Raw genomic sequence first — 23,029 nt, 5'->3', positions numbered from 1 at the left:
GACCACAGCTGTGACTAGACATTTTTATAAGAAAGAATGCTGCCCTGGGGATGGGGGGAGGCGGGCTGACAGAGCTGAACTCTTCCCTGTGCATAGAGAAAAGACAGACAATGACAAGAGACATCAGACAACAGAAGGGCAAGCACATCATAGATTTTACATTCTCTCCTGACATTCACCCCAAACACTGAACAGATTGGAACTACAGGAAAAATGCAACTAATTAGTCAGTTCAGGTGGGCATGGTGGCACACCTTGCTAACTATAGCCATCACGAAGCAGAGGCAAACAGATCTCTGGGAGTTCCAGGACAGCCAGGACTACATACTAAGACCGGGCCTATAAAATAATGAAAATAATTTAAAAGCACAAGTAATTTATTACCCATAGTTTGGAGAGCTGCTTCAAGGTGTGGGGGAGAGCCCTATTCTGGTTCCACACTGTCATTTCCTAGCTTGACATGGTAGAAAAACAGGGAGCTCCCTGGGGCCCTTTAATAAAGGTGCTAATCCACCATGAGAAGTCCACCCTTATGACTTAACTAGGCCCTGCCTATAATCACTCTGTGTGAGAATTTAACATGTGTGGGGCACACGAGATCATTCAGTTGCTTACCCCTGGGGAGCAGGACCGTCTTCAAAAGAGCAAGAGGACAGACAGGGAGGCAAGAGAAACCACACCACACCAGCTCAAGTGAGAAAAAAAAGAGTCATTGGTCCCAGAGGTGGCACTGCTTTCAACTAGGGAGGCTGACAGAAAAGAGGAAAACTAAATGAACAGATGACAGAGGTGTCCCTGAAAAAGTTCTGTGCCACATGGCTAGTGGGGGGATCTACCTACAAGACTGGAAAAATAACTCGTTACTGATTGTGTTTAGGGAATAATAAAACATACAAGTAAACAAAAAAAAAAGTTAAGTAAGCATTAAACTACAAATATAGAGAAACTATGTAAAATAAAACGTAAATGGAGGGCTTCATATATTATCTGTACTTTTTATTTTTCTATATAATATTGAACCATAGCACTTCTGTTTTTAGAAGCTAATAAGTTTTTCCTTACTTCACATAATTTTAGAAAGAAAAAAGACTTATTGGGTCACTATTCCTAATAGTTGAAGAATCTACCAGCAACTTCCTCCCGTTAATAAAGAGGTCACACGACTACAAAAGACAATTGGTTTTATTTCATTTTTTCTTTGGTTTTTTTGTTTGTTTGTTTGTTTGTTTTGGGGTTTTTTTTGTTTGTTTGTTTGTTTGTTTGTTTGTTTTTTTTTGCTTTCTTACAGCTCCAAATGATCTAATGTCTCTTTTTGGATGAAACTGATTTACACTGAGAAATAAAAAAAGAAAACACTTCCCTGAAACGGAGGTACGTTAGTGTGAGTGCTGGAAAGCGGCCGCTGTGTGTGAGTGTGTGTGAATTAAGTCCTGTAGTCTGTGTTTTTTGGTACCGGTTTAAGGTCTTAGTGCACTGTCTGGGCAGATGAAGGATTCCTGCCCTGTGCACGAGAGTCTTAGTGCACTGTCTGGGCAGAAGAAGGATTCCTGCCCTGTGCACGGGTGGAAGAAAGATTCCCACCCCGTAGAAAGCTAGCTTGAGAGTGCACTGTCTGGGCAGAAGAAGGATTCCTGCCCTGTGCACGGGTGGAAGAGGTTCCCCACCCCGAAAAGGCGCCTGTGAGTAGATGAAGGATTCCTACTCCGATAGTCTTTTTCTTTCTTTTTCCTTTTTAGAAAGCGCTTGGGGGGCGCCCCAATCGCGCAGGCTCTGGGGACGAGTGAGAGGCGTTCCAGCGAGCCAGCCTTTGTCGGGAGGACCCGGCAACTAGCAGTCAAAAAGATCTGACTGTGACTTGACTTTGGAGGTCGCGTTCGGCTGCCTATTTAAGTATAGGCACGGACAAGTGTGCTTAGATGTGTTAGTGTCTGTTGTCTGTATTCTGTTTCTGTGTTTGGTATCCCAGAAGCAGCTAAGGTTAAGCTGCAGTTTGGGCCAGGTACTGAAGGTACCAGGCATCTGTGGAAATTGGTTATAGGATGCTTTGTCTTGGTCTTGGTTGTCTGGATTGTTTTCTGTTTATTGTCCAGTGTCTTTTTGACTTTTGTTTCGTGTTTGAATTTGGACTGACGACCGTGTTTAAAATCTTGAACCGACGACTGTGTTTGAAATCATGAAACTGTTTGCTTTGTTCGTCGAAGAGTTTTACTTGGTCCCCTTAATGCTTTGTGAGTAAGAAACTTAATCTTATGGACCCCGCTCTAGTGGCGGTGTGTTGGTTGATAGCCAAAGTTAATCTTTAAAACAGTGTTTTATCTGTGCTTGTGCTCGCAGCCAGCGGTGATGAGTTGGGGAAGTTTTAAATTTTGCTTGGGGGTCAGGAATCTTAAAGGCGGAGTTTCAGCCGGTTTGACAACTTAGTGCGTAGCTGCCTAAAAGATCAGAAATGCTGTCAACAGGATATAAAAAAAAAAAAAAAAAAAAGGGATAGGCTGTGTTAGAAATGTTACAGGAGGAACTATCTGAAAAGGCTGAGAGCTAGGTGGGGCTATAAGGAAAACAAGAACAAGAAAGGAATTTCTGACATTTGCTCACAGCAGGAGAGCGCTCATTTAGAGAAGTTCCTTAAGGGAGCCTGCCTTATCAGGCGGTGGCCAAGGTCAGGATTAATGTTTTCTTTTCCATGGGCCTTTAAACCCAGTGAGACAGTTTGGTAAAAGGGCTGCTACTGAGGTCCTGATAGCCCCAGGTGAACTGGTTTTTATCAGCCACCTGGCATCAAGCACCCAGGTTCTAACCATCTCTCCATCCTTTTGTTATTAGCTGTTACTAGAAGCCTAGTGTCATTTGGAGGCTGGTTCTCTTGAGAGGCAAAGCCATGGAGCTGATACTCCGTGAGGGAAAAATCTAAGTCTAGAGAAATAGTCGATAACAGATCTGCTGCCTCTCTGCTCACCTTTCCGTTTCATAGACAAAGCTTGTGCTTATTTGTACAATGACTTTTTGTCCAAGAAGGCCTCCTGGTCTAGCTGTGCGACTAAATGCTGTTTGCCCTCTTCTATTCTCAAGATTCTCTTGAGATGCTTGTTAGTAACTGTTACAGGTCTTCTTTACCACGGAGGAAAGACGGAATCCTACTAGAGGCTAGAAAAAATGTTCCAGACACGGATAGAAGGCCCTCACTTCTGCCTGCTCTCTTCAGACGCCTGAAGGTAGGGAGTGCTCCAGGTCTGCCGCCAGGCTCCAAGGGTGGGTCTCTGAGGGGCTGGAAAGTGCCCCACCAATCTGGCCAAGATAAGGAAAGGATATGAAGAGAATGTTACAGAAACTTGAAGGGTTAAGTTAAGTTGCTGAGAGTTAGTATAAGTTACAGAGAAAGTAAGGTTAAAAGAGAAAGAAGGTAAAAAGAGCAGAAAGCTAGGGAAGAAAAGAGACAAAAAGAAGAAGAAGTTAGAGAGCTAAAGAGAGATAAAAGATGAGAGAGGAACATATACTGGCCACAGTAGTTAGAGAACCTAGGAAGATAGTACCTGGCAACAGAAGAGAATTCCTGGCTAAAGATCAGTGTGCCTAATGCAAAGAAAAAGGACACCGGGTCAGTGACTGCCCAAGAAAGAACAAGAGGGGCCACTGGAGAGCTTCTTGGTCCTAGAGTGCTGGCTATGTACAGAGATAGAAGGGAAGTGTGGATACAGGGACCCAATGCTCTGTGCTCCTATGCCCCCCAGTGGGCCAATATCCAAAGACCTTGAGTGCAAGGGGCTACTGGCAACGAACAATACTTATGGACTACCCGAAGAACAGTGGACCTTGGCGTGGGCCGGGTAACCCACCCACTAGTTCATGGTCATCCCTGACTGCCCCTATCCCTTGCTCATGAGAAAATTGCTCTCCAAATTGGCTTGCGTGGGCTAAAATGGCTGGGTGAGGCCACGTGTATACATATCTACAGACTGTGTATGTGGAGCTTAAGACCTGTCTCAGTGCACCAGTACCTGATGCTGGGAGATGAATGGCTTAGCGCTGTTCTGCTTGGAACATATCACTCCTGCCAGCCGGGCACTAACAATTATCACCCAATCCAGGACTTAAACTGTGATAGAGTGGCTGATGTTTGCCTTTGAATAGAGTGTCCCAAAAGATGGGACCACTGGTCAGCTGCCATGGACTAGATTCTCCACCGGGTGGGGACAATCTGGTCACCTTGCTGCCCAGTCCGGACCTGGAGCCACCACAGCACGAGTGTCAAGCACTGGCAGAAGCCCATGGGTGGAGGAAAGACCTCTGCGACTGGCTGATTGACCACTGCTGAAAGCCGAGGACCTTGTCACAGACGGGAACAGTTCTCTTCATGAATGAAGGTCAGAGACAAGTGGGTGCTGCCATGGTGGACAACACGACGTCATCTGGGATGGCTGAACTTCTACCCTCCCAGCACATCAGCACTGCAGATGCCTTTACCATCTCTTGGATGCCCTGGTGAAGCCAACAACTGTGAGTACTATTCATTGCTCAGGATATCAGGAGGGAAGAGATTCAGTGGCATTGGACAGTAACAAAGCAGATAAAGTGGCTCGGGAAATGGCTATGCAGGAGCCTATCCTGGTTGCAGGCCTGCAAGAGACAGCCACTGAGAACTAGGATCAGACTAAGGGATGGCCTCACTTAGAAAAGGCCCAAATTGCTTAAAAGATAAAGGACAATGGCACACTTGAGGGGAAAGCTATACTCCCCAGAGAACAAAGAAAAGACTCACTTTGCCAAATACAGATATGGACACACTTAGATAAAAAGTTTGTCCAAATAGTTAAGGTGTATGTAGTAGACTTCAAGATTTTAGCCAGTTAGGGCTGGGGATTTAGCTCAGCGGTAGAGCGCTTATCTAGGGAAGCGCAGGCCCTGGGTTCGGGTCCCCAGCTCCAAAAAAAAAAAAAAAAAAAAAAAAAAAAAAAAAAAGATTTTAGCCAGAGAGACATAGAAAGTAAAAGGTATGTCAATAAGTGAATGCTTAGCAAGCAAACAGGGCAAAGAGACCTAGAGAGTTTAGTGAAAAGTCGAAGTGAACTTCACTGAGATAAAACCAGAAAAATATGATCAAGTATTTCCTAGTGCTTGTAGATACCTTTCCAGGAACAGATAGAAGCTTTCCTCACCAAACGAGAGACAGCCTCTGCAATCATCAAGAAGATACTGGAAGAAATCTTCCCCAGGTCTGGAATGCCCAAGGTAATCTGGTCAGACAACGGCCCTACTTTTGTTGCCAAGGTAAGCCAGGGTGTGGCCAAGTATTTAGAGGTCGATTGGAAATTACATTGTGTTTACAGACCTCAAAGTTCAGGACAGGTAGAGTAAATAAAACTCTAAAAGAGACCCTGACCAAATTAAATTGACCATGGAGACTGGCGCAGACTGGGTGACACTCCTTCCCTCTTGCTCTCTTCAGAGCAAGAAATACCCCTTCCAGATTCAGCCTTACCCCCTTTGAGATCTTATATGGGGACTCAGCCCCCCTGACTGTATTAGATGATGTTACTGAACCAACATGTCATAGTAATAATGATTTGTGTGCCAGGCTAAAAGACCTACAGGTGATACAGAAACAAATCTGCTCACAGCTGACAGCAGCCTATGCCCCGGAGACCCCTGAGACATCCCATCAGTTCCAGGTCGGAGATTACAGCTACACTGAGCCCAGACATTCGAGCCTGGAAAGGACTGTACCTGGTGCTGCTGACCACCCTGACAGCTGTCAATTCTCAGCCCTCACCAGCCATGTACTAGCTGTTGGGGCTGAGAGCTGGGACCTAGAGGGAAATTCAGTCATGTTTGTCCTGGGTTCTATCAAGATAGGTGTGGGATAGGCTTGATTTCCATTACAAATGATGTAACATTGCATATGTTAGTACTCTTAACACTTCTTGGGACTGTGCCTCAGGGATCACAGTCTGTATAAGTTTAGAAGTTCTAAAAGCTAGTCATGACCTTGGTGTGTAGGTTTAGATGGTGTCCAGATTAGAATCCTCATGTTAAGACAACAATACCAAGCTGTTATGCTAGATGAAGCTGAGTTGACGTTCTAAGATTAGAACTATTAACAAAAAAAAAAGAAGTGGGGAATGTAGAACTAGAGTTTTAAAAAGGTTACTCTTTGTCAGAGTCCGGATGTGCAGAACTAGAGTTTCATAAAGGTTGCTCATTGTCAGAGTCCGGATGTGCAGGGCCGGACATGCCTGAGGGAGAGCCAGAGATAGGACTTGCCAAACCAGCTATCAGCCCCAAGGACATTGATCATCTGTAGCCACCCCCTCCCCTTCCTTCACCCCCCTGAGTGCGATGAGCCACCCTACCTGCCTGCCGAGCTGCTAGAGAGCACGTACTCCTTGCTGATGTCATTTCACACCGAAAGTAACTGTGCACCTTTTAAATTGACCAATCATGTGTAACCGCGCGAATGCCCCTAACCTCCCCTATATAAACCCCCGAGTTTGGAGGCTCGGGGTCGATACCTCTGTCTCCTGTGTGAGATACGTGTCGACCCGGGATCCCGCTAAGACCTGGGATCTCGTTAATAAAGGTACCTCATGCTTTTACATCAAGAATGGCTACTGGTGATTCCTGGGGGCACCCCACCCCGTGATCGGAGCGAGAGACGCGGCTCCCCGTTTTGGGGTTCGCTCTTTCAAAACTTCTATGAAGTATTTCCGAATTCTATGTAGTCTGGAGTTTTACATTAAGAGTCTGCCTCTGGAGGCCATGAGAAGCAGAAATGAGGCTTCAGGAGGAAGGAGGTTAGTAGGACGCATGTGACAGGAAATGGAGGGGAGTGGATAGGCTTACATGACTATGTAAGGTGGGGGAGGGGCAGGAGTCAAGGAAATCAAGGGAGAAAGTAAACCCAAACTAGAAATAAGTAAATAAATATTAATTTTAAAGAAAAGAAATTTAAAAGATCTGCAATGCAGTTCTTAAGGAGCCTTTTAAAAGACCAAAGAAAAACAAGCACTCAACTTCTACACAATACTGCTGACACAATACTAAATAAGCTTGCAGGTGACTGGTGTTCTAAGACCCTGCTCCCTAAACTTGAAACGCTCCCAGCAAAGGACTCAGTGCTTGAGACAAATACCTTTCCCTTGTTACCTATCATTAACTCCAAATTGTAGGTATTTATAAAGAATACAATAGAGTGTTTGTTGTAAGTCAGCGTTACAGCAAATTCTCTGCTTTAAAAAAAAAAAAAAAACTGCGTTAGGAATTTCTGATTTTTTTCAATAAGCTTATGTAAAAAGTTAATTTTTTCATTTTCTATAAGAATTCTATTAATTGAAGCCTGAGCTTTCCAGTTCCAGATATGTAAGACAATAATATAAGCTTAATATTAGAGGGTACAAAGTCTGACTTACTCGAAGAGTGCAATACCAAGATAAAATGTCTGGGACAAAAAGACTCGGATGAATCAGATGCTGGGAAGAACAGACACAGACCAAACTACACAAACCGTCAAGTTTCAGGCTAAGAAATGAGAAAACATACAGGCCTCCCTCCCAGCTCAGGGTGACAACGTGCATGCCTTTGACAGGAAAGGAGGGAACAGGCCAGGTGGAACCTTGACAGTGGGGGGGAGGGGTGACCCTCACACTCCGAGAGACTGAGGCAATCATGAAACCATAAACAGGAGCAGAGGAAACTCAGTTCCCCAGACAGGGAGAAGCTGGAGTAGAGGAAGCTCATGTTGCTGGGGGCAAGCTCATCTGCAGATGTAGAAGGTAGGTACAAAAACTGAGAATATTACCTCATTCATCTGGACAGATGTTATGTTTGATGGGTCGGTCAAAGTTATATTTAATTTTAAAAAGACTTGGAACCAAGTAGGGTGGCCTGAATTCCAAAAGTTGAGAGCCTAAGACAGGAGGACAGCACAAGACCAGCTGGGACCACACAGCCAGAAACCTTCCCCCCACCAAAGAAAGAGAAAGTTTAGCTGAGAATGAAAATAACAAGACTTAAGAGAACAGTTGTATCAATTGCTCCACTCTTCCCTACTAAAGGCCTGACTCCAGAGATAACCCAAAGAAGCCAATTTCTGATGGAGACTCAGATTGTTGACAAAGGTAACGTTACCCTGCTAAATGAAGACCATTCCATCTGCATATCAGGCAGACCCTCCTGAGTGAGGAAGAACTTTTCATCTATCACCCCTAAGCACTGGCTCCCCCAAGCACAAACCAGAACATTTTCCCCTAGGGGAAAGACCATGGAAAACACATCAGTAAGCTACCCAGGAAAACCAACGCCAACCAAAACAAAAAACAAGAAGAGAACATGTAATTTTTAAAGCATGCCTTTATGAAAAGTTAAATTTCATAATCATCCGATGCCCTAGGAAGAGAACACAGTGAAGGATTTGGTTGCTGAATCTGGGGAAACCCTACTAGTTAAGGTCACTGTCTACCATGACAGGACAGCTTCTCTGAGCTAAATGAAAGACTCCCTTTACCAGCAGGGCTTCCCTTCTCTGACCTTGTCTGCAGATCCCAACTCTCCACACCCTCTACCTGGGGAAGGTCGAATAGTCCTTGGCAGACCTACAAACTTCCTCTTCTCCCCACCCAACCAGCAACGAACCCAGCAAGTACCTGAGATTCCTGGAATGCCTCTCCATATAAATGAGGCATTGACAGAACTAGGAATAATTTTCATTTACCCTGAAAATGCCTTCCCACTCTCCAAAGTCCATATATACCCACATTCACCCCGTCAAATACTCAAACACTCTCCTAAAACCCAAAGGAGCTAAATGAATACAATGGCTCACATATGAAGTATCAGCTGAATGGTAAGAACGGACATTCAGCATGCTCTATGCAACGCTAGCCATGTGACTGGTTAGGCAAGAGCATCTTTTAGGGGCCTGCCACAGTGAGGGTCTCCTTAGCTGTGCAGAGACCATGACCATGGCAACTTGTATAAAGGGAAGCACTGAACTGGGGCTGGCCCGCACTTCAGAGGATTATGGCCGCACCAAGCAGACACGGTGCTGGAGAGGTAGCTCAGAGCTCTGCATGTGGATTGGCAGGCAGCAGGAAGAGAGAATAACACTGGGGTTGGCTTAAGCACTTGAAATGTCAAAGCCACCCTCAGTGACGCACTTCCTCCAACAGTGCCCCGCCTCCTAACAGTAACATTCTCTATTGGCCTCTGGCACCACAGGGTCCATCTCAGTGGTGAAGACTATTTACATTATCACGGTATCTAAGCAGCTCCTGGGTCTCCAGCTTATAAACCATACGTACATAAAGCATAGGAGAGGCAATCCCTGGGATTAGGAAACAGGACACAGTGTTACCAGTCTCTCAGTGCAAAAGCAAACAGTGGGCAGAAAACAGGAAGAGGGAGTGAAGAGAGATGGAGTCCAGCAGAGCACTGGCACCATCTTCTGACATAATGAGAGACCAAGAGATGTTGAGAATGCCATCTCTGCACTCGGGAAGCCCTGCGTTCTGGGCTAGCCTAGGCCTCGGACTAAGACTCTGTCACAAGCAGAAAAGGGTAAGGGCATGGGGATGGTGGGGGGGACTACTGAAATCTAGTGATACAGGACATATCATCTGAAACAAAGAATTTAAAACCAAAAGGTATTCAGTAGAAGAACATGCTCAGGAAAGACTGTGATGTCAGCAGGGACTGCGGCATGTTGAACTGGCACTGTGGTCCACTTCAGCTTGGCAGGACTGAGAAACACAGTAGGGGACTGCAGAGGTAAACCTTCCAGTGTTTTTCTAGAGAGAATTAAGTGAATGGAAGATCTGCTACGAATGTCAGAGGCTTGAGACACCATCCCATAACCAGAGTCCAGACTGAATGAAAGGGGAAAGCAAGTTGCGCCCCTGTGCTCCCTCCGCATTGCTCTCTGTGCTCCCTCCCATTGCTCTCTGTGCTCCCTTCATTGCTCTCTGTGCTCCCTCCCACTGCTCTGTGCTCCCTCCCACTGCTCTCTATGCTCCCTCCATTGCTCTCTGTGCTCCCTCCCATTGCTCTCTGTGCTCCCTCCCACTGCCTCTGTGCTCCCTCCCATTGCCTCTGTGCTCCCTCCCATTGCTCTCTATGCTCCCTCCCTTGCTCTCTGTGCTCCCTCCCATTGCTCTCTGTGCTCCCTCCCATTGCTCTCTGTGCTCCCTCCCATTGCTCTCTGTGCTCCCTCCCATTGCTCTCTGTGCTCCCTCCCATTGCTCTCTGTGCTCCCTCCATTGCTCTCTGTGCTCCCTCCCATTGCTCTCTGTGCTCCCTCCCACTGTGCTCCCTCCCACTGTCTATGCTCCCTCCCACTCTGTGCTCCCTCCCATTGCTCTCTGTGCTCCCTCCCACTGCTCTCTGTGCTCCCTCCCATTGCTCTCCCATTGCTGTGCTCCCCTCCCACTGCCTCTGTGCTCCCTCCCATTGCTCTCTGTGCTCCCCCTCCCATTGCTCTCTGTGCTCCCCTTCATTGCTCTCTGTGCTCCCTCCCATTGCTCTCTGTGCTCCCTCCAACTGCTATCTGTGCTCCCTCCATTGCCCTCTGTGCTCCCTCCCATTGCTCTCTGTGCTCCCTCCATTGCTCTCTGTGCCCCTCCCACTGCTCTGTGCCCCTCCCCTCCCACTGCTCCTCTGTGCTCCCCTCCATTGCTCTCTGTGCTCCCTCCCATTGCTCTCTGTGCTCCCTCCCACTGCTCTCTGTGCTCCCTCCCATTGCTCTCTGTGCTCCCTCCCCCTGCTCTCTGTGCTCCCCTCCCATTGCTCTCTGTGCTCCCTCCCACTGCTCTCTGTGCTCCCTCCCATTGCTCTCTGTGCTCCCTCCCATTGCTCTCTGTGCTCCCTCCCACTGCTCTCTGTGCTCCCTCCCATGCTCTCTGTGCTCCCTCCCACTGCTCTCTGTGCCCCCCCCCATTGCTCTCTGTGCTCCCTTCATTGCTCTCTGTGCTCCCTCCCACTGCTCTCTATGCTCCCTCCATTGCTCTCTGTGCTCCCTCCCATTGCTCTCTGTGCTCCCTCCCATTGCTCTCTGTGCTCCCTCCCACTGCTCTCTGTGCCCCTCCCACTGCCTCTGTGCTCCCTCCCATTGCTCTGTGCCCCTCCCATTGCTCCTCCCACTGTCCCCTCCCATTGCTCTCTGTGCTCCCTTCCATTGCTCTCTGTGCTCCCTTCATTGCTCTCTGTGCTCCCTCCCACTGCTCTCTGTGCTCCCTCCCATTGCTCTCTGTGCTCCCTCCCATTGCCTCTGTGCTCCCTCCCACTGCCTCTGTGCTCCCCTCCCATTGCTCTCTGTGCCCCCCATTGCCCTCTGTGCTCCCTCCCACTGCTCCCTCCCATTTGCTCTCTGTGCTCCCTCCCACTGCTCTCTGTGCTCCCTCCCACTGCTCTCTGTGCTCCCTCCCACTGCTCTCTGTGCTCCCTCCCCATTGCTCTCTGTGCTCCCTCCCATTGCTCTCTGTGCTCCCTCCCATTGCTCTCTGTGCTCCCTCCCACTGCTCTCTGTGCTCCCTCCCATTGCTCTCTGTGCTCCCTCCCATTGCTCTCTGTGCTCCCTCCCATTGCTCTCTGTGCTCCCTCCCATTGCTCTCTGTGCTCCCTCCCATTGCTCTCTGTGCTCCCTCCCCATTGCTCTCTGTGCTCCCTCCCATTGCTCTCTGTGCTCCCTCCCCATTGCTCTCTTTGTATTGCTCTGTGTTCCCTCCTATTGCTCTGTGTTCCCTCCTATTGCTCTGTGTTCCCTCCTATTGCTCTGTGTTCCCTCCTATTGCTCTGTGTTCCCTCCTATTGCTCTCTGTGCTCCTTCCCACTGCTCTCTGATCCACTGAGATGTGAGCAAGTGGCCTCTGGCTTTCACTGCCTCTGGCTTTCACTGCCACGGAGCAACCTATTGCCACGCTTTCCTCCTCATGACGGGCTGCATCCCTTCAAACCATGAAGGAATGAGTTGTTTCCATCAGAAATCTGCTCACGGCAGCAACAACAACAAAAAGGCAACTATATACCATGGAGGGGAATAAAAGTTTAAAATCGGACAAATCAAGACATGGCACAGGCCTGGGCAAACACACATCATATGTCAGTGTATGTTTCTAGGAGCAAACATGCTCAAGTACCCTTGAGAAACTTCACACTCTTTCCAACTTTTACCAGCTCCCTGATTATTAATCAAACACCTTCAAAGCTAAAGAGCTCTAAAGGAAACTACGTGTCCCAGTCTCCATCCCAGTCAAGATGAAGACATCGCCCATGCTCTGACCATCTAGCCTTCCTCAGCATGAGCCACAGGGGTGAAGGGCTCTGCAGGAGGAATGCTCATCTAAAGTGCTTTTCAGAGGCTCGGAGGGGCAACAACTAACAAAGGCCATGTTGGCCCCAGGGTTCGCCCCAACACATTAAGGTTGCGCCACTGTGAAGCAGAGTCAAAAGCCACACAGAGCCAGAGTGCTGACTCAGGGCCCCAGCAGCAGTGCCATCCACCCTGCTGCTTGGCTCCAGCCCACCTATCTGAAACCACTCAGCTCCATTTGAGAACTGTTTATTTATTACACAGCTTCCCCAATCCAATGCGATTTACCCCTGCATAACAACAGGCCACAACTGGGCTCGCCCAACCTAGCTTTGCTTTGCTGTTGTCCCAACACACACACACACACACACACACACACACACACACACACACACGTTATTTCTAGTGAACATAGGAAATCCAGGAGTTTTCAGGAATCCTTCATTATGTCACACTAGGAAGAGGTACCCAGCATATCTGACATAGCCATGAGAAGAGCAAAAAGAGATCAGGTTAAAGGTGGCTGTGTTCAGAGAGCCAGGACAGGGACAGAAAACAGGGCCTTGCATTAAAACCTCCACTGTTGAGTATATTTTGTGCCAGTGTATAGCTTTCATTTTTCTATTCACTTCCTCAGCCACACTGAAGAAAGGAACAAGGAACAACAATGATCCAGTTATGATGTCCTAGGTAGGGTTTCTAATGCAGTGATAAACATCATGACCAAAAGCAACCCAGGCTTCCCTAGGAGCTACTCTGATGGAGACTTTCTCAACTGAGGCTCCTCTTCCCAGATAACTCTAGCTTACGTGAGGCTAACAAAAATATCCAACCAGGGCGTAATATATCATCAAAAATACATAAAACATTAAAAAGCAATACATTAAAAGAATAAAAAACTGAGAGAAGCCAAGTTTCAGAAAGAAATGTCTGGGAACAAATGTGCAGAGGGGTGCATGTGCCTGGAAAGGCTGACTATCTGTGCCTGACGATGGTCACCTGATGACAAGGTATTTGAGAAATAAGTAAATGAATGAATGTAAATTTTTAAAAAGCCTTTTCGGACAGTTTCATAACTATCCAAGTTAAATCGTCACAGATGCTGAAAAGGTGGGGTCACATTATAACAGGAAAGGGTGAGAAAAGCCTTCCCCGTAGCAGCTGAAGTGCTACTTACTGCATGTAAGTGCAGGTCCAGCTAAATGGCCATCTAAGGTAAGAACGAGAGCTCACATTTAGATTTCTTGGGCCCAGCAGATGCCTCCACCTCAAAAAGGCACTTGCTCTGCAAGCCTAGAGACCTGAGTTAGTGCCAGAACTTGCATAAATGCAGGAGAAAACCAATTCCACAAGGCTGACCTCTGACCATGGAATGTGCTTTTTCATACACACACACACACACACACACACACACACACACACACACACACCATAATTATTTATTTTTTTTATTTGGGTGTCTTTCATTACACCTAAAATGTCAAATGAAAGACACGGGAGCCCACCAGCTATCACTGTCACAGCCATGGTAGATCCCTTACTAAGAACACAGGCCGATTCCCTTCTGTCACCACCTGTCACTATGGAGTGACAGGTCTCTTTTCAAGAACACAGGGAGGCAACCTCCCATCACTATCGCATGAAGTAGTAGATTTCTTTCCAAGAACACATAAGATGAGGTGGTGAATCCCTTTCTTTCTGTTGCTACTCAGAATGGCAACAACAAAATGAAACTCCTGAGTCAAACTCACACAATTTAAATATGTAAATGAGCACTGGCAAAATATACTAAAGATTAGAAACAGAAAAGTTGAGTTGTATAATTTTCCTCTCTGCAGGCCCATGTAAAAAGAAATAAAATAAATCAAATAAAAGAGAATGTTAGTTTGAGTTAACTGCGTAGATGCAGTATTTCTGTCACATATTTTAGAAGAATGCAAGTGTGTAAATATAGGGGAAACGCCTAGACATCTTACAAAATATGCTCTAAGCTGAAAGTCAGCAGCATCAGGAAAACTCTCAAGTGATAACTTCCAAAGCATAAAACACTTTCATTGTAAACGTATTCTGACATGAGCATCCGCACTCTAGGAGAGCGCCAGGCCTGGGGATGGGTTACAAGGGAAACATTTCCTAACTGAGTGACTCAGAAGTCCCTAGTCTTCCGGAGACTCAATTTCCTTCTCCCTAAAACAACTAATGCGAATTCTCAGCAGCCACCATAACAGAAAGGGTTAAATCAGAAGTGGGGGAGAGCCCAGCATGAAACGGACACCAAGGAAAAGCTCTGGGCTCTGCATTGATCTACTTCTTCTGCCAATGGCTGCTATAGGCTCCAGGTGCACACAGATCACTCACTCACTGCGTCTCAGAACTATGTCAAACATCTGCTCACTCTTTACTTGGGAAGCTGTATGCTGGGTGAGGAAAGTGAGGGCTAGAGTCAAAATCCAGCTGTCAGAGAGGCAGCTGGCCCCTCCTGAGCCATCAGCCATCCCATCTCACCTCCCACCCCACCGTCTCCAAACTCAATTTCCTCCCTGTAAAATAGACACTGGTGTCAACTTAGAACTGCTGAGAATAAGCAGGAGGATTAGGGGAAGGTATGTGGACTTTTAACCATTTCCACTTATCTCTCACCACGAACTGGGCTGCTACATCCTACGATACAGAATATATTACACAAAATTCGTTTGAAGCCTAGAGTTTTTATCTTAAATACCTCTAAATCCAGACCAAAAGACCAAAACAGACCGAGTGGCAGAAGCAACATTCAATTCCCTCTAGGAAGTATGAGTTCCTGTACTTTCTTTCATTGAAAGAGCAAATACCACCAGCTAGTTTAAATTCAGTGAGATCAGTAGTTAACTACTATGCTATGCACTTCACAGAGGCCCGTAAGATGGCTCTGCATAAAGTCACTTGCAGTCAAGCCTAATGGCCTGAGTTCAACTCCTAGTACCAGACACAAATTGTACTCTCATGCACTCACACAGATATACTCTCATACACATGCACACACTAAATAGACAGAGAAATAAAATCATTTTTAGACACTCTTCGTGGCTAGTGCAATCTAGCAAATGAACAAAGTCCCTGCCTCTAGGGCCCTAAGAATACATGGCTGGCCACAGGGCCACGGTAGAGCACTGAGTGAAGCAGCCATACTACAAGATAGCAGACAAGAAGGTGAACCCTGCTCCCTTCAGTACCTCAATGAACTGGACAGAACCATGGCAAAAACAAGCAAACAACACAGGAAAGATAACCTGAAAATAAGCCCCAGTCTACCATCTCTTTCCTGTTCCAGACCGGAAAATACTCTCTGTCACACAGGGCCAGGCAGCCCTGATCAACCGCTCTGCAAAGTCAAACAAGCAGCTTCAAATAAACATGAGATTCAGTCTCCCTGCTCCTAGAGAAAAACATCAAATTCCTTCCAGACAGATAAGTCTAAAATCATGTATTCAATTAGCTTTTCCATATTCGCTTCCACAGTAGCTTTTCTATTACATTTTTTTTCAACAGTCTAAAATGGCTTGCCTTGAGGTTGATGATGAGAATAAACCACTCACAAGTTAAAGAGAACACCTTGAGTCAATTATAACTGTAAAACTAAATATCTTTGTGTTTGAAGACACAGCATTTCACCCAGTAACTCTTTGACTACAACTTTTACTCGAGGACTTTTAGAGACGAGATTTCCAAGTAGCTGACTTCGATCTAACTGAGTATCTATCCACTAATCTACACATTAATAAATCACTTAGGCTGCAAGCATAACACATACCCTAGACTACGCCTATTGACAGAGCATTTACTCAGAACTGTGATGTAAAATGTACGTAATTTGCGATGACAAAGCCAGCTACCACTATGGAAACCTCATAATCTTCAACAGGAAACCCTGCCTGAGAGAGGCCTCTAGTGGCTATGGTCAGTTACTAATCAACCCCCTTCCACCTCAGGAAGATTCTGTGACCATGGTCATTCTCAATGCTACCATCTTCCCTTCTTCTCTCTCTGCACCCTCTCTAGCTTTTACCCTTTCTCTGCCCCACTCTCTCCCTGTCTCTCGATACCTTATTCCCTCTGGTGCACACCCATGGCCTCAAGCAAAGTATGCAGCCTTCGGTCACTGAACTACTCCAGTCCAAAATGCCATTTCTTTTAATGCATAAAAACCAATGAGCAGGGCTTGTCTCCAGGGACTCTTGGGAGGAAAGCCTTCAGTTTCCCGTGAATACAGAGCACAGCTATGAGGTACAAAGCCCCAAAATTCAACTACAAATCTGCTCTTGGCATCAACCTTAATTTTGAAAATGGCATCAAAGGTGATCTAAACCAGCCCAGTGAAAACGATGTTTTTAAAGGTAGCAGAGTCAAGGTTAAGTTGACAAGCCTTCACAAGCTTTGTTTCCCTCTACCGACCTAGGTAGAAACGGGAAGGCTCAGCAACCTTGGTCCTTTGCGATGTGTGCACAGCGACCCGCAGCCTCCCTTTGTCTTACTAAGATCTCTCCGCTCCCAAACTCTCCCTTCCCTACCCTACCCTGGCAGCCATCACCTGTCTGGCCTTTAGGCAATGTCCAGGTAGAGTATTTTACGGAAAGAAAAGAAATCGCTGTCTAGAAATGAGGGGGAAATGGTATGAAACCAGGGACGACTGATTTAAGTTATGCTCTCTGCCACAGATGAATTACTTCACGTGGCTCGACTCCTGTGATCACCAAGCTCCAAGACACACACAGCTGCAGAAGCCCCTGACCTGAAGCCACCGACCAACCACGCCCACATGCAGAAAGCAAGAGGCAGCCTCGCAACGATACTTAACAACATGGGCAGGGAAAGAGGGTGCTAAAGAAAGGGAGGCAGAACGGAGAAAATAAAATCTATATTCTTTTGCAATTTTGTTAATTTTTTTAAAAAATCTTAAGAAAAAATAAAACATTGTGTCTTAGACAGGGTTCCTATTACTATGACAAAACACCATGACGAGAAGGCACGCTGGGGAGGTAAGGGTTTATCTGGGTTACCCTGCCAGCTCACAGTCCATCATTAGAGGAAGTCAGGGAAGGAACTCAAGCAGGACTACGACCTGGAGGCAGGAGCTGATACAGAGGCCATGGAAGGGTGCTGCTTACCAGCTCTCTTCTGCTGGCCTGCTCGGCCTGACTTGTTACAGAACCCAGGTCCACAGGCCCAGAGATGGCACCACCCACAATGGGCAGGGCCCTCCCCACCTTGACCACTAATTGAATAAACACCTTATATCTGGATCACATGGAGGCATTTCCTCAACTGAGGTTCCTTTCTCCATGACGACTAATGCCTGTGTTGAGTTGACACACAAAACCAGCCAGGACACATTGCTTTGGGGTGGGGATGGGGTAGCAAAGGGAGCTGTGACACTATTTTGTACTAGACAGTTCTCCAAGGAGAAAAGCACTGATTCAACACACAAGGAGCTTATGAAGAATAGAAGCCAATCCTCTCGGGCATGGGAAGGCAAGCCTATGAAAGGGAAACAACTACTAGGATATGCTCCAGCTAAAACAATCCCATGGCAGTGGCACACCAGCAGTGCAGACCAGGAAATGAGAGGAGAAAACGCAGCCAAGGCGCAGCCTGCTAGAACAAGGTCTGAATGGTAAAACATGGGCTTCTGACTTACGAGGAAATACCATAGACCAGTCTTCTTTGACCAACGCACGTGTCTCGGTTACAAAGTATGACCATTGGGTTCTCAAGCATATCTAAGCAAAAACGCACAGTGAGGTCGACATGAAAATTAAAATTAAAATGAAAACCTAAAAACTAAGCACAGAAAGGAATTTTTTTAAACCCGTCAGAACCAGTTTGCGCTACCCAAATATGCTTGGTTGTGTGGCCTTCCACTGGAGCACAGTCAACTTACCAGGAGCCACACTGTTAGAGAAAAGGGACTCTCCCTCCCTCTCTCTAACACCTGCCAGCAACCCTAGCAGGAACTTCACGTTCAACTCCCCTCTCCATTTTGGATTTGTACTGGCTTGGTCTTGCACAGGTCTTGTGCAGTCTGTCACAACCCTTGGAAACAAACCTACGTACAACTGGCCTGCTGTGTCCAGACACTGTTTCTTTGTAGGCACTCTCTGGCCCTTACACTATTTCTGCCCTCCTTTCTGCAATGGGGAGCAGGGAGTGCATATCTATCTTCCATTTAGTGCTGAGCATCCTGTCATCTCTTACTCTCTAAATCTTGGCCAATGATGACCCCCTGTGTTCATTGTTCCTACTGTAAATAAAAACTTCTCTACGAGGCTTGAGAAATGCATTAATCTATAAGTACAATAATAAGTCACTATGGGTCACCTTAGTACTGTGTCCAATAACAGAATAATTGTAGGTTCTCCCAAAGCTGGTGTTCCCATAGCTTTTACAGACTACTTCTTAGGCAAGTCACATGAAAATAATCTGCAAATATACTGCCATAAAAGGGTGGGATAAGGTACTCTCGGAAGAAAACTGCGTTACGATTTAGCAGATCTGAGACTAGTAAGGGCTTTGTGGGCCTGGCCGATGTCAGTTAAACACTTGACTTGGTTATAAGTACTTTTAACAGGATCTTAGATCCTTGTATAGCTGGTCAAAACCTAGCTAAACCACATCTACCCTTGCTTTCCCACTTGTATTTTCAGTGTGGATGGTGGTATTTCAGCTTAGAGATACGAGGTGTAGTCCTGATGTGGTGGGAGGAGTGGCCTGTGTTCCGATATGTAATCAGGTATATTATTTTTAGAATTTTACTTAACTGTATTTATGCCATCTACATTGTAGCCCCTTAGGGCAAAACACAAATATAATAACGTACCAAATTAGTATCATGAGATCAAAGAGACAGCCAGAGGAAGAAAGGAGGAATATTGGTATTTCCATCAACTTGGGTTTTCCTTCCTTTATTGGATGTACTAGCTGCATCTGTGTGTGATCCTAGATTGTTGAGCCGCTGTGCTGAAAGTTCCATTCACCTCAGGAAGATAAAAGACAAGGCCAGAGTTTTCTACTGATCGAGGCCTCTGGCTTGTTGGCCTCCTCGAGTTGGTTCTGTTTTGGCTACTTCCTTCATCTTGCGGACTCTGGCCGATGGTCCTCAGCTGGACAGTGGAAGCCAGCTTTGCACTCCTGGATGGCTCTGGGTCTCTTTGTGACTCTCTTCATTGCTTATCTTGGTACAATTCTTGTTTTCCTTTCATGATACCAAAAGGGAAACGTTTTGATACTTAACCTTTTCCCCTGGGAAATTAGAGATGACTTACTTATTTTTATTTTGTGAGTGTTGTGTGTGTGTGTGTGTGTGTGTGTGTGTGTGTGTATGCGTGTGCCTGTTATCCACTGAGGCCAGAAGAGGGAATCCAATCCACTGTAATTGGAGTCACCGTCAGATTTTGAGTGACCATTAGGTGCTGCAAACCAAACTTGGGTCCTCTGTAAGAACAGCAAGTGATCTTCTTACCCTGAGAGACAATCACTCAGGATCCTAGAAATGATTTGAAGAAAAAAAAAAAAAAACTGCCCTATAACCATAGTATAAGCATACTAAAAATAAAAGCCTTCTTTTTGTTTTGTTTTGTTTTGCTTAATTCAGGTTAAGCTTTTCCTCATCATTATGAATTTTTATAGATATCCAAAGGTAGTCATTTTAGTAGCTGTGCTTTGTCAGAGGACAAAATTGGATTGCTCAGTTTCATTCACTATGGCTTAACACACATATGCACCTTTTGGAATTCTTAATCAGAAAATATCATTAGAAGGGCAAATGCTACATGCAAGGCACTCCTCAGCAGAGTGCATAGGAAAGTGACTCTGGGAGAGTTGAAGATTTCTATTTATTTTTTCCTAAGTCCTGCAGATTGTGTGTGTGTGTGTGTGTGTGTGTGTGTGTGTGTGTGTGTGTGTGTGTGTGTGTAAGAAAATGTATGTGTGAATGTATATATAGATAAGTTTCTGAATGTATTATATGAATGATTGTGTTTATATATGTGAATGAGTATGTTCTGTTTTTATAAGTGATGTGTTTATATGCATGTATGTGTGTATATTTGAATGAGTGTATGTGTGTGTATTTGTGTGTGTATATGTGTGTGACTATATCTGTGTGCATGTGTATGACTATATATGTGACTGTATGTATTAGTGTAGTAGTGTGTGTGTGTGACTATATATATGAATGTATCTATTAGTATACACATGCATGTGTGAGATAGAATGTACATGTATTTGCCTGAGCATATGTGCATGCATGTGAGTTAAATATATATGCAAGGGAAAGAATATAAAGAGTGTGTGTGTGTGTGTGTGTGTGTGTGTGTGTGTGTGTATGAGTTAGAGTATGTGTGTGAACGTAAGTGTGTGCGTGCGTGCGTGCGTGCATACATGGATATGTATGTGCAGGAGTGAATGTCGTCTGGGTGCACAGCAGAGTTTTGCATGTTGCCTAGGGAATCACAACACTGGAGTGCATCAAATAAACCCGTATGACTAAGGGAGAGTTTTAATTTATGACAACTCTACTGTCTACTTTTGAGATTATAAGTGAATTATGACATGTTTGTGACAATGACCAGGGTGTGTGTTATAACCTCTAGTGTAGTGAGTGAAATAATAGAAAAGGCTGAAGCTCTAGCAAGCTAGTAAAAACTGTAAATTACAAATAGCTGGTCAACCCAAAAGAATGAATGAAGTATGTACAAAAGACAGCTGGGGTCCGCAGAAAACAGACAGTAGATGATGGATGCACATCCACATAGAGGCAATTAAGTAAATATAAACAGATTAAATATAAACAGCCTAACAGTTTTATGAATAAAATCTGGATAAAATTTCTATAAGAACAAAAATTGTTTAAAATGAATAAATAAGGACTTAGAAAACCTTCACTGTCATGATCTGTGCATTTCCATATGTAAAGAAAACCCTAGGCCCACACGGCTTTGCTGTGAGGTCTTCATAGGAGAAGTGAAGCCAGAAAAAATCATACGGGATCATACTATTAACAACCAAAAAATAAAATAAAATAAACTGCATACAGATAAGTCTATGTATAAATACAGATGGAGCTTAAATGAAATTTCTCATCTGTGCGGACAATACTCCTTCCAAGATCCAAACCCTCTAACAAAGACCAGTACCAGACACGAGAAGCCCTCTTCTGAGTCAGTGATTGCCCAAGAGACTCCTAACGCATTGCAGAGCATTCCAGTTGCCTTTAGTGGCCCCACAAAGGTGGAAGATAAGTCTCTATTGCTAAGACACCATGAACTTCAGGAACAGGGTCCAGAGGCCCAAGCTGGAGATGATGCCTCCTCCATGAAGGCTAGCTTTGATGGTACCAGGAGGCACCACTCGATCTTCCAATGCAGGGAAGCAACCAACGATTTGCACAGTTGTGATGTCCGTGCACCACGACAACAGGCTTAGAGCAATGACCCTAACGGTGCAGGACGGGCTCCCAGATCTTGGCAATAACCACCAGCAATTCTAACTAGACTTAAGGCCACTCACCATGAAGAAAGTCACGGCTGGAACTGGAAACCTCACCAACAGCCCAGGACTCGTAAAGTCATGATCTTGGAGGAGAACCGGCAACCACCACCTCACTGAGTCAGCACAATCCCTAACCATGTTATAAACACTGTTCTTACACATAGAGATAAATGGAGTCCTTACTCATCATGAAGAAAGTTTCTCTTTGCAACAGCTGGGGAGCATAACAGAAAACCACAGCCAATCAAAATGCAGAGTTGTGGAGCCGAGTTTCAGTGGAGGCAGCTAAAAAACAGCCCCCACACCTAAGACTCGGGCAGGCTGTAGAAGTGTGTACAGAAGGCTGGAAAAGCTCGCAGGAGCGTCAGAAGCTACACCTATAAATCTCACCAACATGACGGTCCAAATGACCAAATATGAGCCGCACAAGGACAGCAGACATCCTGGTGAGGATGGTGGGGAGGGCCAGAGGCTTCAACCTACGGCAGAGAAGTATAGGCAAGCAAGTAATGCCAAGAGCAGTAGAAATCATCTTCCCCGGGGAAGAGCATATAAATTGAAACATACATATACGTCCATTATACAGACTGAGGAGGTCGTATTTATATATGTAGGACTACATATGGATATACATATGTATATGTATGTAACAATAATTAATGAAAAAGAGGTCATAAATTTGAAAGAAAGGAGGGTTATAAAGATTGGAAGGGAAGAATGAGAGAGGGGAAATGATGCAATTACATTATAATAACAAAGAATCTAAAAAGCAATTACAAAGAAAGGACACAGGTTGGGTGGGTACAGAAAGGGACTGAATCTAGGAAGGGTTGGGGGTGAATAGGATCAAGAGACATTAAATGAAATTCTCAAAAGAACTAATAATATTTTTAAATTTTAAAAATAGTAATCATAAAATACTCCAAATCTTAGGATTTACTTGCTATTAGCAACAAATAAAGAAAAGAGAGAGACAGAAATACCTGTAATTATTATCTAGATTTTAGTAGATGAGATCATCACACAACAGAAGATCTGACTTTCCCTTGGGAACTGATGTAAGAACTGACACTCTATAAACTACGCAGAAGTCAATGTGTAAGATGGGTTATAAACTCAGCTCTATTCTTCAAAGACAACTCCGTGGATTTACTCAGTAATAAAGGCATCGGCAATCCAATCTAAATATCAGGTCAGAAACTATAATTC

The 23,029-nt window shown here is 45.3% G+C and overlaps 1 protein-coding gene across 2 annotated transcripts in view; it reads right to left on the bottom strand.

Annotated features, from left to right (window-relative positions):
• Positions 1 to 23,029, bottom strand: part of Bckdhb (branched chain keto acid dehydrogenase E1 subunit beta) — a 188,081-nt gene that overhangs the window by 94,788 nt on the left and 70,264 nt on the right. The window lies entirely within an intron of this gene.

The sequence above is a fragment of the Rattus rattus genome, chromosome 8 (assembly GCF_011064425.1).
Source record: "Rattus rattus isolate New Zealand chromosome 8, Rrattus_CSIRO_v1, whole genome shotgun sequence".
In the NCBI taxonomy this organism is placed as follows: domain Eukaryota; kingdom Metazoa; phylum Chordata; class Mammalia; order Rodentia; family Muridae; genus Rattus; species Rattus rattus.
Note: the sequence above shows the minus strand (reverse complement) of the source record. Positions and strands in the feature narration are given on the sequence as shown.